The sequence below is a fragment of the Rhinoraja longicauda genome, chromosome 28 (genome assembly GCF_053455715.1).
Source record: "Rhinoraja longicauda isolate Sanriku21f chromosome 28, sRhiLon1.1, whole genome shotgun sequence".
In the NCBI taxonomy this organism is placed as follows: Eukaryota; Metazoa; Chordata; class Chondrichthyes; order Rajiformes; family Arhynchobatidae; genus Rhinoraja; species Rhinoraja longicauda.
This window is the reverse complement of record NC_135980.1, coordinates 10,916,231-10,933,539: the sequence shown is the minus strand read 5'-3', so window position 1 is coordinate 10,933,539 and position 17,309 is coordinate 10,916,231.

Sequence of the window (17,309 nt, the reverse complement as noted above, 5' to 3'; positions counted from 1 at the left end):
TTTTTAAAAGGCTTTTGAAAGATCGCGATGAAATATAGCTTGTTGGAATAGTTCCAAAGAGTAGATTAGAGTAGAGCAACATTTAATAGGTAGTATGATAGGACATGCAATAAATAAGAATTGTAGGTGAATAGAGTGAATACAATAACTCAGATTAGGTGGAACAAAATTACACAGATTTTGAATAAAGTGTATGACATTCATAAAACAATGGTTAGAGATTGCAGACTAGTTGGGGAAGCAGGGTTAATGGGTGGGCAGAACCCTGTGCAGCTAATCCTTCTGTAAGTGACAGATATTTATGAAAGATAACATCCCAATGTAGATCGGGCAGATTGCCCGAAAAAGGTTGTACTGTGCATCTTTCTGATTTTAATACCACATAAATGCATGGAAGCAATATGATTTCCGCCCATTTGCGTAGCTGCAGATTCAGCAAATTCAGCATTGTAAATGATTGAGAAAATTGAGAGTTGATTTAGTATTTTTAACCAACTACTTTTTCAGTTCAATGTTCAAAGTTCCATTGAAGGGTCCAGTGTTAAACTGCGTCAGAAATTGTCCAACTTCTATTGAAGTTGTGAATTAATTGCATGTAGATTGCATGGGATCAGCATGTTCATTAACTAGTATCGAGTATCTATTACCACAGGATTTTGTGTAACAGCCGTTGTTCTTCACTATAGTTGTTATTAATGATTTAGATGGTTACTGTATATAGGTTGCTGATTATACAATGGAATGTTTGAGACAATGTGAACAAACTTTGGGGAGATTCCACTCCAGTGGGAGTAAGTCTGAAACATGCCCAATGGTATCAATAGATACATGACTTCAAGATTCAAGATTCAATTTATTGTCACATGTACCAATTATGGTACAGTGAAATTTGAGACGTAAGAAGTTTTATAAAATTCCAGATTTCTATATCACTTATTTTATCTTGTGCAGTAAGTTTGCTGTTTTTTCTTCAGTTGTTGAAAACTATACATTCATTGAGATGTAATGTATTAGGACTGGCTTTTGAGAGGTAGTAATAATAATAATAATAATAATAATAAACATTTATTTTATATAGCGCTTTTCCAAGTGCTCAAAGACACTTTACAAAAGCAGTCATGACATAAAAACAAACAGACGAACTGTCCTGATGGAGAAGCGGCGAACAAATAGCGCCAGCGTCCTCTCACGTCAGGGTCCGGCAGTAGACAATAAAGAACACAAGACACACAATTACAATTTTAACACAAACAGCCATCACAGTGATTGCTTCAGGCACACCCTCACTGTGATGGAAGGCAAAGAAAAGTCTTATCTCCTCATTCTTCTCCCGTGGTGCCACGAGGCGATCGAGGCTCCCGACTTTTGAAGCCCCCACCAGGCGATGGAAAGTCCCAGGGATATCTTCCAATGATTGCTCAGGATAACTTCATGCAAGCCATAAAAAGATACGAGTGCTGGAGTAACTCAGAGCAGCATTTCTGGAGAACATGGATAGATGACGGTTTGAGTCAGGACCCGGCTTCAGTCTGAAAAAGGCACTTTGTGTCTTTTTACCTTTTGTAAACGAGCATCTGCAGTTCCTTGTTTCTTCATGCAAACCATGTCTGAAATGGAATCTTCTGGCCCTTAGCTAAGTACATGCATTTTAAGTGCACATTACCAATCCAAACATTACTTCTGAAATGAATCATTTCAATTTTATATATTTACCTACACTTGCCTGATTACAGCAGATAGAGTATTTTGCATCCCAATTCAGCCAAGAAAGAATTTCATAGAATACATAAAGTCATGGCGGTGCAGCGGTAGAGTTGCTGCCTTACAGCGCCAGAGACCAGGGTCGTATGCAGACTCGGTGGGTTAAAGGTCCTGTTTCTGCGTTGAATCTCTAAACTAAACTTAAAAGCTAAACGAAAATCCTCATGTTTCTCTGAAATTTCTTAAACTTTTGTTTTAATTTTCCTGACTTATTTGCATCTCTGCACAACCCACCACACAACAACCCAAGGTAGAATCCTCTTGAGTTTGAAGTAGTGTCCAAACCCAAAATGTGGTATGTCCATTTCCCTCCATGGATGCTGCCTGACCTCCTGAGTTCTTCCAGCAGCTGTTTTTTTTTTTTTTTGCGCCAGATTCCAGCATCCGTGGGCTATTGTGACCCCCAGAACTAGAATGCCTACAAGAACACGAGGTCCTGCTAAAACTAGAAAACATCATTGAGGACTTTGCTGAAAAGTTGTGTGCAGTTGTACTCACTGCATTACAACACCAATGTAATAACATCAGAAAGGACTTCTTGCAAGAATTTTGTAATTGTGGAGAGTTGAGGTCAGTCTGAAGAAGGGTCTCGACCCGAAATGTCACCCATTCCTTCTCTCCCGAGATGCTGCCTGACCTGCTGAGTTACTCCAGCATTTTGTGAATAAAATGAGGTTAGGGTTGTTTTCTTTGGAACAATGAACACTGAGGGGGGGGGGGGGGGGGGGTTGTTGTGAAGGCTAATTAACACGTCATAGCAGACAGACTGTCTTTGAGGCCGTCCTTTTTAATTTCGAACTGCACTGCTTTCAATGTACATTAGAACAGACAATTTGAAGACTGGTTCTCGTTTTGAATTAATTGATGCCACTTCCACCTAATTCTTTAACCCCCAACAGGGAGATTTAAATGTGGCGTATAGAATTATGAGAGGCTGGGCTAGGGTGAACAAGGAAAATCTATGTCCTTTAAAAGAGGTTATTAATCTGAGGTATACATTGGTTGTTTGGTCAGAGCATCGGAAAAAAACTTAAGAAAGCATCTCACCAAATGAACAGTGGGGGCCTGGAATTCATTGCCTGAAAAGGTGGCAGTGGGAGAAATCCACACTCTTAAAGGGCATATGGAGCAGCAATTGGGAAAGGTTATATCCCTCCTATCCCTTTTTCATGTTTCTCCTTGCACTCTCTCCCTGCCACACACTATCACTCCAGCAGAGGGAATGATATAATATCTATTTTTAGTGGTCATCGTCTGCAGGGGTTGGCTGGCTTTCTTCTGTGTTATACATTTCTGTGATTCTATGATATTTTAGATATAATGTTTTGTTTTATATGGGAATATCTGACTATATACCAGAAGAGTAAGAGAATGTCAAAGGACTCCCCCGAACGGCTTCTACCCTCCCTAGACCTTTTTATTTCTAACTACCGGCGCGACATCAACCATCTCAACCTTTCCACTCCCCTTACCTACTCTGACGTCACCCCCTCTGAACGTACAGCCCTCTGCAGCAGCCCCGACATTATCATCCCAAACTACCCCCTTCCCGGTGTCTCTATACCTCCTCCCTCGACTCTGTCCAGGGACGACAGTCCTTTCAGGTTAGGCAGAGGTTCACTTGCACCTCCTCCAACCTCATCTACTGTATCCGTTGTTTAAGATGTAGAATCTTATACATCGGCGAGACTAAACGTAGACTGGGCGATTGTTTCGCCGAACACCTTCGCTTAGTCCGCCTGGACCTACCTGATCTCCCGGTTGCTAAACACTTTAATTCTCCTTCCCATTCTCACACTGACCTTTCTGTCCTAGGTCTCCTCCATTGTCGGAGTGAGGCTAAACTCAAATTGGAGGAACAGCATCTCATGTTTCGCTTGGGCAGCTTACAGCCCAGTGGTATGAATATTGATTTCTCTAAATTCAAGAAGCCCAAGGCATTCCCTCTCTCCCCATCCCTCCCCATCCCTCCCCCACCCGTCTCACCAGCTTCTTGCTCTCACCCAACAAGCAGCTAACAATGACCTGTTTCCTTTATCATCGTAACTTTTTTGCACATCGTTCATTCAATGTTCTTTATCTCTCTACATCATCTCTTGTTTCCCTTTCCCCTGACTAGTCTGAAGAAGGGTCTCGATCCGAAACACCACCCATTCCTTCTCTCGGGAGATGCTGCCTGTCCCGCTGAGTTACTCCAGCTTTTTGTGTCTATCTTCGGTATATACCAGAGGAGGTAGTTGAGACAGGTGTAATGGCTTTTAAAATTCAGTTGGACATGTACATGGATAGGAAACATTTTGAGGGATATGGACCAAATGCGGGCAAATAGAACGGCATCTCCAGAGAACATGGATCAGTGATGTCTGAATAAGGGTCCCGACTCCGAAACTAGCATCTGCAGTTCCTTGTTTCTAAGTTTTTGTTGGTTCCCTTTACGATCATTGCCAATCTACATTATTGTTTAACTAATAGATTCCCAGCAGTCGTTCGGAGGGTACAGTGTAAAATGTCAAGAGTCGTTTTATTATCATATGTCCCAGATAGAACAATGAAATTCTTACTTGCTGCAGCACAACAGAATATCTAAACATAGTGCACTGTAAACAATATAATAAACAAGAGAGAAAAAAAAGGTTCAGCGTGTGTATATATACACATACTCACAAGTACACACACATACGTACACACAAAAAACAAACAGTTGTAATGTAATAATAACAATAATAGTCTATTGTAGTTCAGAGCTTATTTGAGGTTGTAGTGTTTAATAGCCTGATGGTTGTAGGGAAGAAGCTGTTCCTGAACCTGGACGTTACAGTTTTCAGGCTCCTGTACCTTCTTCCCGATGGCAGGAGTGAAATGAGTGTGTGGCCAGGGTGGTGTGGGTCTCTGATGATGCTGGCTGCCTTTTTGAGGCAGCGACTCCGATAAATCCCTTTGATGGTGGGGAGGTCAGAGCCGGTGATGGACTGGGCAGTTTTCACAACCTTTTGCAGTCTTTTTCGCTCCTGGGCGTTCAAGTTGCCGAACCAGGCCGTGATGCAACCAGTCGACATGCTCTCTACTGCACACCTGTAGAAGTTCAAGAGAATCCTCTCTGACATACCGGATCTCCAAAATCTTCTCAGGAAGTAGAGGCGTTGATGTGCTTTCTTTATAATTGCATCAGTGTGCTGGGTCCAGCAAAGGACTTTTTAGTGAATATATAAAATCTGAATGTTAATGCTTTTGCTAATGTTGTTACAGTGCATTGTATTGCAACAACCTGCAACGGAAGAGGCACATGTTCTGAATTGGTTAATGGCTTTAAATGCAACTGTAAAAGCGGTTATTATGGAGACAAATGTGAAAATCTTAAGAAAAAAAATGAGAATAAAAATGTATTCAGAACAATAATCCAGGCATCATGTGATGTAATAATTCTTCAGTAGTAGATTCAATGAACATTGGTGCTACTCTGGTACCTTGACCTGCTGAGTTATCACACGCTTTGCTTTTTTTTCTCTTGAAAAGGAAAGTGCATCTGCACTTCCTTGTGTCTATTACCTTGGTGCAAGGTCAGAAAGCTAACGGTGATTTTTTAAAGTTCGGAAAGTTAGCAGATCAGGCTGAGGGTGTGAAATCATTTTGCAATGGAGAAGATTTGTATTCTAGATGGAAGTGACTGAGATTTTTGCATAAGTGGAAGGACTAGATTCTGTTCAGGTGAGGTACCGTTTAAACCAAATGGGAGAGGAGCGCTGGACATCATCAATATGTGAATGTTAGATACAACATTGATACGTTTTCTTTTCACGGAGGTCACTGCTATCAGGAATACATCAGTGTAGTGGTGAGGAATTTACTCCTTACCCTTAGAGGAGATCTGGATGAATTTCCATGAATGGAAGGCATATTGAGATAGTGAAAGTTAACACACCAAATGCTTCCACCAACTGGAGATCTCCGATCTTTAGGGATATGGGGATGACATTAGGAGATTAGAGAGATTTTTTTCAGAATCATTTTTACATCTCTGTTTCGGATAAGGCAAATTACCTGTTTTGGGAAGTATGACAGTGGGTTAAAGTTCCATAGATGGGATATGACATCTTGTCTGGATGGGATAAACTAAGGTGACTTCTCTTATTCAACATTTTCTCATACTAACACTTGCTGATCGGCATGGATTGAATGTTAACTCAATACAACTGCCTCTGCAGAGCAATGCAAAGCAACAACCTGCCACAGAAGAGGCACATGTACTGAATTGTCCACTGGGTTCAAGTGCGTATGTGAACAAGGTTTCTTTGGAGACATTTGTGAAAAAGGTAAGGTGTGGAAAGAAAAAGGCTGAAAAAAAACTTTTTAAATTAAGACTATGACGTCTTATTGGAGTATAATTTCATAAGCATTGGTGGTCTTTTGCATCAATGTCCAAATGGACATTCTTTAAAAACATTTCGACTGATACAGTTGATGAACTGTGTACAATCTCTTAATTAAATCTGGTCTTTTCCTGACACCCATGCACTATCATATTCTCCAGTGGTGATGGAAATTTGGCTCATTGTTATCCCCTTCTATAAGCTGGATATTTTTTTAACTTTTGCTCTGGCTAACTCAACACTGGGCGGCATGGTGGCGCAGCAGTAGAGTTGCTGCCAAACAGCGCCAGAGATGGGTTTCGATCCTGACTGCGGGTGCTTGGCTGTATGGAGTTTGTACGTTCTCCCCGTGACCTGCGTGTTTTTTTTTCCGAGATCTCCGGTTTCATCCCACACTCCAAAGACGTACAGGTTTGTTGGTTAATTTGCTTGGTATAATTGTGAATTTTCCCTCCTGTGTGTAGGGTAGCGTAAGTGTGCGGGGACCGCTGGTCGGCGCGGGCTCGGTGGGCCGAACGGCCTGCTTTCATCTCTAAGCTAAACAACCATAGAGCCCAGTCCCACAATAGGCAGAGTCTTTGCATGTGTAAGGAATTGACTCATGCCTTACACATGAGTCAATGCCTGTCATGTTCTGTCCACTAACTCAATATAGGACCCAAATTTAAAAATACTTCCCCTTTGTGACTATTGGGGATTTCACTCATTCCTATTTACATCAATGGCTTTAGCTTTTATGTATTTATTCTGTTTCCAAGCGAACCTAGAATGGATCACAGGGTTCACAAATTTCTATCTATGTATCATCAGGCACTTTCAATTATTGCCTCTCTAGTAGTTTATGATTATTTGGGTATGCTAATAAACAATCTTTTCTACAAAAAGCATTTTGCACCTAATTCCCTGGTATGTCAAAATAATTTTAAAGGCTTCACCATTCAATAAGCATTGAAACCTATCTGTTTACAGCAATAATTTGCAGTGCCTGGTATTACAACTTCATATTTTTGCTCTTTATGTTGAAAACAAGAATTACCTTACATTTCACTTCATCGATCAGCTATGCCTCAGGATTGATGCTATATTAGTCTCTGGGTCTCGGGACCTGACATGGGTGAATAGGATCAGTGTAGGTAGTTGCGACGGACATATTGGGCTGAAGGGCCTGCTTCTGTCTTGTATGAATCTTTGATTGACTCCATAACTCCGTGAGTCATTAGGTCTCAGATTGAAATCTGACTTCAGGAGACAAACACAGAACCTGAGGTTGATCACGTTCTCACACAGGATGCGGCTCATTGTTGGACCCGTTCATTATATGTGACATCAAAGTAAGATTCTGTCTGCTCTCTCAAGTAGGTGTGAAAAATTCCAGGGCACTCTTTCATAGAAAAGGACACGAGATCTCCTTTGTCTTCTGGCCAACATTAATTCCATTCTCAACAATACAACAAAAACTACATGTCGGAGGTTTAGGGTGGACTTGATGGAAGAATATAAAATTGTGAGAGGCATAGATAGGGTAGACAGTCAGAACCTTTGTCCCCAAGGTGGAAATGTCAAACACTAGGGGGTATAGCTGTAAGGTAAGAGGGGGAAAGTTGAAAGGAGACATGCGGGGCAAGTTTTTTTACGCAGAGATTGGGCGGTGGGGGTGGGGGTCTGGAACCCATTGCCAGGGATGGTGGTAGAGGAAGATATGATAATGGCATTTAAAATGCTTTTAGGTACATGGAAGTACAGGAAATAGAGGCATATGGATCAGATACAGGCAGATGAGATCAATTTAACTTGCAATCATGTTCAGCACAAACATTGTTGGCCGAAGGGGCTTTTTCTGTATCGTCCTGTTCTATGTTCCAAAAAATTAGTTATTGGTTGCTATATGGTGTTTACACTTTAAAATGGCTTAATTAGCTATGAACTGCTTCTGTCTGTGTAAAGAAAAAAGCCACCTTTTAAGTTTAACTGTTTTTTAACGTTTTTTTTCAGTTAAAATGTGTCCAGATTTAGTAAAACCAAACAATAGCAAAGTTAAATGCGAAGGCTTGCACGGAAAGAACTATTTCCAGTCAGTGTGCACGTTCACTTGTGATCAAGGATTTATTTTGAAAGGGACCAATTCAACCACATGCCAAGCGTTTGGTGTATGGACAACTTACAACACAGTCTGTCAAGGTTAGTGCGCTCGTCTGTTTAACACAAACTGTGGCATTTGACAGAGCGCAAGAGTTCAATGAAATTGAATAATTTACTGTGGAGTCATGAGGAGCTGTAGGCACTGGAATTTTGAGAAAAGCACAAAATGCAGGAGGAACTCAGTGGGTCAAGCAGCATGGGTGAATGGAATGATACTCGATGATGTATCTCAAATGATGTAGCCTGCTGAACACAACACTACTGAGCATAATTGGACCTTCTTTGCTCGGGAAGCTGGCCTGGGAGGGAGCTCTGACTTTGGTTTGCTTACCTTTCTAGAAAACTTGGGAGTATTTTGTGGACATTCCCTACACAGATGCTGCCTGACCCATTGAGTTTCTCCAGCACTTTGTGCTTTGAATAATTTACCAGTTTCCCCAACACAAACATTTGTACAAATACTGTCAACAATATACCCGCTCAAAAAAAGTGTAATTGCCAGCACTTGGAGGTGTCTGCAGACTGAAGCTTTCGATCCGGCATAAATCTCCTGGTCTACAATGCAACTGTGAACTCTACCCTCCTAAGAGACTGCTCTACCTATAGTTGTACGCAGTGCTGGTGAGGCTTCACTTTGGATACTATGCTCAGTTGGTCCTCTTATCTAGAAAAGCATAGAGCATAGGAGGCAATCCAAAGGAAATTCAGCAAGCTAATTCCTGAGGGATGAAAGGGTTTTGCTATCAGGAAAGATTCAACTTTAAGTTCTGTATTCCTTTGAGTTTGGAAGAAAGATGGGTGACTTTATTCAGATATACAAGATCCTTGACAGGGGAAATGTTTCCACAAGTGGGAGAATCATGAACAAGAGGAGATAGATACAAAATAATGAGCCGGTCATTTAAAACGAAGGTTTGTGGAAATTTATTTTCTCAGAGGACTGAATCTATGGAATTCTCTGCCCCTGAGGTTGGTAGTGGCCAAATCATTAGGTACATTTCAATTGCTCTGAAACATATATCTGTTATTTTCCAAGAACCATTAGTTCTTGAATTCAATTGCACAACCTTAATCCTACATTGGTAACAGAACATGATGGACCACCTCTTCAATGATTTAATGAATCTCTGGATTCCTCTGATTTCTCTGGAACATCGGAGGCTGATGGGAGACCCAACAGAAGAATATAAAATGATGAGAGGCATAAATAGGGTAGACAACCTATGGCGAGTCCGAAAACTTGTTGGTTGTAGAAGAAGTTTATTGCAGCCACAATATTCGAATACAGAGTTAAACAACAAGGTAAAGGACAACCATCAAAAACTTACTGTCTTCTTCGAAGACTTCGCCGAACTGAACATTTCGGGCGCCAAAAGCGCACATGACCACGCTGGCCAATCAGCGATGTCGCTCCCTGGACCAATCCCCATGGTCGCGTTCACACGTGACCTCTCTGGCCAATCCGAGGGTTCGACGACCTGGACCATTCTCTATGGTCGCTACATGACCCCCCCCAGAACCCGAGGTGCGGAACCTAGCAGGGAGCCGGATTTCGCGACCATAACGAGTACGGAGAGGGACAGCCTGAACCACAGGAGCCGGGGGTTCCGGACTTGGCGGAACTGCCGGAACGGGGGGTCCAGGAGGAACTGCCGGAACGGGGGGTCCTGGACTGAGCGGAACTAACGGAGGTCGGCCTCTCCTAGGGGTTTGACCGACCAGGACTGGTTGATCCGGATCCAAATGTGCAGGTTTGAGCCGGGACACCGAGACGAGCTCACTCTTGCCGCACATGTCTAAGGTGAAGGTAGCCGTTCCCTTACGCAAAACCCGGAACGGCCCTTGATAGACCCTCTGCAACGGGGCGCGATGGGAATCTTTTCGCAGAAAAACAAACTCACAGTCCTTCAGGGAAGGCGGTTCATGTACCATGGGACACCCATGACGTGAAGTCGGAACTGGAGCCAGGGAGCCCACCCGTTCCCGGAGAGATGCTAACACTGATGGGACTGTAGGCAGCTGGTCTGAAGGGTCCGGAAACAAATCTCCGGGTACTCGAAGTGTCGAGCCATATACTAGCTCCGCGGACGACGCACCGAGATCCAGCTTAGGAGCAGTCCGGATGCCCAAAAGAACCCAGGGGAGCTGGTCTACCCAGTCCGGGCCTTCAAGTCCTGCACTGAGGGGCTGGCGACCAGGATGTCGTCTAAATAAATAAACAAAAAGGGTAAACCCCGGCCCACACGGTCCATCAGTCGTTGGAAAGCCTGTGCCGCGTTCTTTAAACCGAAAGGCATACGCAACCATTCAAACAACCCGAACGGAGTAATCGTTACAGTTTTCTGTATGTCCTCCGGTCGCACCGGAATCTGGTGGTATCCTCGCACCAAATCGATTTTGGAGAACACCACCGCTCCTTCCAGCCCAGACGAAAAGTCCTGTAGGTGCGGTATGGGGTAGCGATCAGCCGTGGTGACAGCATTGAGACGCCGATAATCGCCACATGGTCTCCACCCCCCAGATGCCTTGGAGACCATATGTAACGGCGAGGCCCACGGGCTGTCAGACTGACGGACAATTCCCATTTCCTCCATCTTCCTAAACTCCGCCTGTGCCACCACCAGTTTGTCTGGCGGTAGTCTCCTGGCCCGAGCGAAAACGGGAGGGCCTTCGGTGCGGATGTGATGGACCACGCCGTGCTTGGCCGAAGACGTGTCAAAACGTTGAATGAGCAGCTCTGGAAACTCCGCCAGGATCTCAGCATACGAGTCAGGGGCCGCGACGACGGCCTGGACAGTAGGGCTGGGTGGGGAGGCGATTGTCGGAGCGACGGGCTCATCTCCGGCGGAGGGTCGGAGGTCGTTACCGCGGACATCAGGGACCAGTGAAAAAGCCCAGAGAAAATCTGCGCCCAGGATCGCTTGTCTGACGTCGGCTATGATGAATGGCCATTCGTACGTGCGGAGGCCTAACACAAGGGACATCTTCCGTATACCGAAAGTGCGAATGGGGCTGCCATTAACCGCGATGAGGGTGGGACCTGTCTTACCCGATCTGGTTTCGAGGTCGGTCGGCGGCACTATACTGACGATGGCTCCCGTGTCCACCAAAAATTCTGTGTCCGTGAATCGATCATGGACGTAGAGGCGTCGGTTCTGGCCAATCGTAACTGCCCCTATGTACGATCGGCCGAGGCATTTCCCGCGAAGGTACAAGGCGAGCGGCAGTTGCGGGATTCGCTACCCCATCGTAGGTGATAATAGCACCAGCCACGCTTGTGCGGATCTTTTTGGCGGGCTTTCGGAGAATTGGCGGGAGACGCGGCGCCATCTTGATGTCGCTGTGGCGTGGTCACTGATGTCGAGACCTTGTTGATCGAACCGCTTGCCTTGTTTTTAGCCGCTATGAGCGCGTCCGCTTTCGCTGCATATGCTTCGGGGTCCTTAAAAGAACAATCCGTGAGCAGCAGTCGGACATCCTCAGGAAGCTTCTCTCGGAATGCCTGTTCGAACATAGGGCAATCCGTATGCTCACCAGCTAGCATCATCATTTCGGACATGAGAACGGAAGGCCGTCGGTCTCCAAGATCCGGTAGGTGCAGAAGTCTTGCAGCGCAATCATGCTTATTAAACCCGAAGGTTCGCAGTAACACTTTCTTCATGGCCTCGTACTTGCTTTCCGCAGGTGGATTAATGATGAACCGCATCACGCGCGTGGACGTCTCCGACGATAGAGCGCTGACGAGGTAGTAATACATCGTGGAGTCGTCCGATATCTTCTTTATATGAAATTGAGCTTCGGTGTGGATAAACCAAGATTGCGGTGCATGCGTCCAAAACAACGGAAGGTGAACGCTTACCGCGCTTAACTCCGGTGTGCCCGGCGTGGCAATCAACAACGAGGCGTCGTGTTCCTGCATAGTTGGTGATCGTCCAGATCACGTCGGGGTCACCAATATGGCGAGTCCGAAAACTTGTTGGTTGTAGAAGAAGTTTATTGCAGCCGCAATATTCGAATACAGAGTTAAACAACAAGGTAAAGGACAACCATCAAAAACTTACTGTCTTCTTCGAAGACTTCGCCGAACTGAACATTTCGGGCGCCAAAAGCGCACATGACCACGGTGGCCAATCAGCGATGTCGCTCCCTGGACCAATCCCCATGGTCGCGTTCACACGTGACCTCGCTGGCCAATCCGAGGGTTCGACGACCTGGACCATTCTCTATGGTCGCTACAAACCAACCTTTTTCCCCAGGATGAAATTGTCAATGAATCATTGAATTGAATCATTAAACTGCACAACCCTAATTCCTACCTTGGTAACAGGACATCATGGACTCCCATGGACTTGATGGTGCTACTTGTGCAATAAAGTATTTTTCTTTATGCTATCTTGTAGAATTTGAGTAATTTCGGTCCAATATGGTTTTTGTTTGTTGTCTGAGTATAAAACAATTGCAAATCATTTAATCTCCAAATCATTGAAAACTATGATCTCTTCCATGCAAGCGCTATGAAGAATTTGGTAAGCTCGTCCCTGTAGAGTTTCACAACTTTCACAGAGTTCGCCATCAAGGCTTGAGACAAAAATGTTGCTTCCTGTTTGCCGAACTTTTATAACACAAATGAAAACAACAGTTCACTGGAGCTGTTTCCCCTCTCCCTCTTTCTGATTTCTTGCCAAATTATCCATGTTTGTGCCAAAAAACCCAACCATTTTTCTCTGGAACATCGGAGGCTGAGGGGAGACCCGACAGAACAACATAAAATTAGAGGCACAGGCAGAGGGGACTATCAGAACCTTTATTCCCCAGGATGGAAATGTCAAGGATTAGAGGGCATAGTTTTAAGGCGAGAGGGGCAAAGTTTAAGGGAGGTGCTCAGGGCGAGTTTTTATTTTTACACAGAAGGTGGTGAGTGCTTGGAATGCACTGCCAGGGGTGGTGCTGGAGGCGGGCACGATCGTGGCATTTAAGAGGCTATTAGATAGGCACATGGATATGGAGGGATATGGATCACGTCTAGGCAGATGAGATTAGTTTATCTTGGCATCATGTTTTTACGCAGACATTGCGGGCTGAAGAGCCAGTTCTCCTGTGGTTTCCTTTTCTATGTTCTATTTTGAACTGAAAAATGAAGTGAAAAGATTGATTAACACCAATTCTTTGAAAGGAGACGCCTCGCCACATGAAGAAATGACAAATGCAGTACATAGAAACATAGAAACATAGAAAATAGGTGCAGGAGTAGGCCATTCGGCCCTTCGAGCCTGCACCGCCATTCAATATGATCATGGCTGATCATCCAGCTCAGTAACCTGTACCTGCCTTCTCTCCATACCCCCTGATCCCTTTAGCCACAAGGGCCACATCTAACCCTCTTAAATATAGCCAATGAACTGGCCTCAACTACCTTCTGTGGCAGAGAATTCCACAGACTCACCACTCTCTGTGTGAAGAAATGTTTTCTCATCTCGGTCCTAAAAGACTTCCCCCTTATCCTTAAGTTGTGACCCCTGGTTCTGGACTTCCCCAACATCGGGAACAATCTTCCCGCATCTAGCCTCTCCAACCCCTTAAGAATTTTATATGTTTCAATAAGATCCCCCCTCAGTCTTCTAAATTCCAGCGAGTATAAGCCTAGTCTATTCAGTCTTTCTTCATATGAAAGTCCTGCCATTCCAGGGATCAATCGGGTGAACCTTCTCTGTACTCCCTCTAAGGCTAGAATGTCTTTCCTCAGATTAGGAGACCAAAACTGTACACAATACTCCAGGTGCGGTCTCACCAAGGCCCTGTACATTAGTGCATTGCAATGCTGTAGGTTCATGTACTGGTAATACTCAAACCAGTGGGTGATTAAGAACTAAATCAATGAGTGCAACTTAATAAGCTAAACTGACACAATGCAGTGGTGTTCCATCAGCTGCCTGAACTGTTAATGCCAAAGCTCATGTGAAATCTCATCGACGGGTCTCGCAATACTTATTCAAAAATTACAGCAAGGCTCAAGGATGAGTTTGAGTTTAGTTTATTGTCACGTGTACCGAGGTACAGTAAAAAACTTTTGTTGCATGCTAACCAGTCAGTGTAAAGACAATACATGATTACAATCGAGCCATTCACAGTGTACAGATACATGATAAAGGGAATAACGTGAATAACTTTTACCGCAAGATAAAGTCAGTAAAGTCCAATCAAAGATAGTCTGAAGGTTTCCATTGAGCTAGATGGTGGGTAGAGGTAGGTAGAATGAGGCTGCATTATCTGCCTGAGCCTTGCAGTGGTCTGGAACCACTTGTGGCATGGATTTGCTCAGCATTGACCATCACTGGAGCTGTGTGGCTTGACATACACCATGATGACATGCATTATTCTGAGCCCCACCTTTAGAACTCCATTGCTATGTTCTCTCCATGGTGGCCATAGTCTGCTGCTGTAATCTGAGAGAACTTGTTGAAGCTGGACTGCATGGTGGCGCAGCGGTAGAATTGCTGCCTTACCGCGCCAGAGACCCAGGTTCGATCCAGACTACGGGTGCTTGTCTGTACCGAGTTTATGTGTTCTTCCCGTGACTCTCGTTGGTTTTCTCCGGGATCTTCGGTTTCCTCCCATACTCCAGACATACAGGTTAAAAGGTTCATTGGCTTGGTATAGTGGTAAATTATCCCTAGTATGTGTAGGATAGTGTTAGTTTGCGCGGATTGCTGGTCAGCGCGGACTCGGTGGGCTGAAGGGACTGTTTCCGTGCGGTATCTCTAAACTAAACTGAGCCTTGCTTTCCATGATTCCTGGTGGGAAGAGAAGATAGAGGTGATTTCTGCAAACTGTTGCCATTGGAAAACTGTGGGTAGCATTTTTAGCAGCAGACAGGGTGAAGACCATCTGAATGATTTTTTTTTCACAGCTTAATTTCACCAATGTTAAGATTTATTGAAGAGAGTTTCCCAACTGGGCACTAAAGATCGCAACCAATAAAAAGTGATTTCCAAATTCCAGATGTTAGTCTTGCATTGATTTTACATGGATCTTGCCACCTGGAATGCAGTGTTGCAAACCCAATATTCTTGGTTTAACTTAGTTGAAATTTAGTTTAGAGACACAGCATGGAAACAGGCCTTTAGGCCTACTGAGTCCACGCTGACCATTGATCAACCGTTCACACCCAGGTTTCAATTTATCCCACTTTCTCATCCACTCCCAACACACTAGGGACAATTTTATAGATGCCAATTGACCTAGAAACACACACCTCTTTGGGATGTGAGAAAAAACCAGAGTACCCAGAGGAAACCCACGCAGTCACAGGAGAACGTGCAAACTCCACTCAGACAGCGCCCATGGTCAGGATCGAACACAACTCTCTGATGCTGCAGCTCTACCAGCTGCACCCAGTGCCACCCTTTCCATTTCCAAAATCCAAGGGCAGAAAATCCTCTGGAATCTGACTTTCTTTCTTGGTCGGTGTGGGCTCAGTGGGCCTAAGGGCCTGTTTCCATGGTGTATCTCTAAACTAAATTTAAATTAAGTTAAACCTTTCTTTCACTTAAAAAAACCCCCACAGAAGACAGTGGAGGCCAATTCACTGGATGAATTTAAAAGAGAGTTAGATAGAGCTCTAGGGGCTAGTGGGATCAAGGGATCTGGGTTACTGATTGTGGATGATCAGCCATGATCGCAATGAATTGCGGTGCTGGCTCGAAAGGCCAAATGGCCTCCTCCACCTATTTTCTATGTTTCTATGAACTCAGCAGTCAAGGCAATGCCCCCCTCCATTTCCCTCCACAGATGCTGCCTGCTGCTGAGTTCCTCCAGCATTTTGTGTTTTGCTGAAGATTTTGTTACCTGCAGTCTCTTGTGTATCTGTTCGTTCTCAAAAGCTGTGCTAATGCATTGGTTGGAAAAATTAATTGACCTAATGCTCATGTTGTTCTTTTGTTATGGAGCTCAAGGTGCTGCCAATCACCACAAACTCATCCTCATCGTTATTACCGTGGGGCCAGGAGCAGTGATTCTTTCAATAATATCAGTGATCATCTGGTGGCGTTGGAGAAGCCGGCAAGGTAACTTGTGTTGAGACCGTAATTAAGCTGCTTAAAATGCTTCAGTCGTTCAGAGTCAAGGGTGACCAGCTCCTGCTTACTGTGCAGTGCTAACACTGTTTTGCAGTTTAGTTCAGTTTAGAAATACAATGTGGAAACTGGCCCTTCCTCCCACCGAATCCGTGCCAACCGATGATCACCCATTCACACTAGTTCTATCCTGCACGCAGAGGGCCAATTAACCTACAAACCTCCACATCTTTGGGATGTGGGAGGAAACTGGAGCACCTGGCGAAAACCCACACGGCCAGAGGTACAAACTCCAGACAGACCGCACCCAAAGTCAGGATCGAACCCAAAGCTCTGGCTCTCTGAGGCAGCAGTTTCATAGCAGTGTTATACCACAATTTTTGTAGTTTCCGGACAGATGTACGAAGTTAATAGCACCAGTGCTTCTGGAACGTCCACAAAGAGGAAGTTGGGAGGTGGAATGACGCGGGGAGGGGAATGTTGAGAGTGGGACTCGACAACTGTCAATAGAAGCATAGTAATTAGGAGCAGGAGTAGACCACTGTTTTTTAAACTTATTCCATTGTTATGGCTGATCTGATTGTCACCTCAGCTTTGTATTTCTTGTCTAACTTGTCGAGAATCTACCTCGGCCTTAAAAATAACCAGACTCTGCAGCCCTTTGAGAAGTGTAAGAAAATAACTGCAGTTGCTGGTACAAATCGAAGGTATTTATTCACAAAATGCTGGAGTAACTCAGCAAGTCAGGCAGCATCTCAGGAGAGAAGGAATGGGTGACGTTTCGGGTCGAGACCCTTCTTCAGTGTTTCTGAGGGTCACAACTCTCTGAAAGAGAAAGAAATGCTGTGTTGCTGCCTCAAATAAATTATTTGTAGACAGTGACTCCTTGTAGCCCATTTGCCAGATCTTTGTGTGTTCTCTACAGGCAAGATCCCAGGGGATTGGAGAATTGCCAATGTTATCCCTTTGT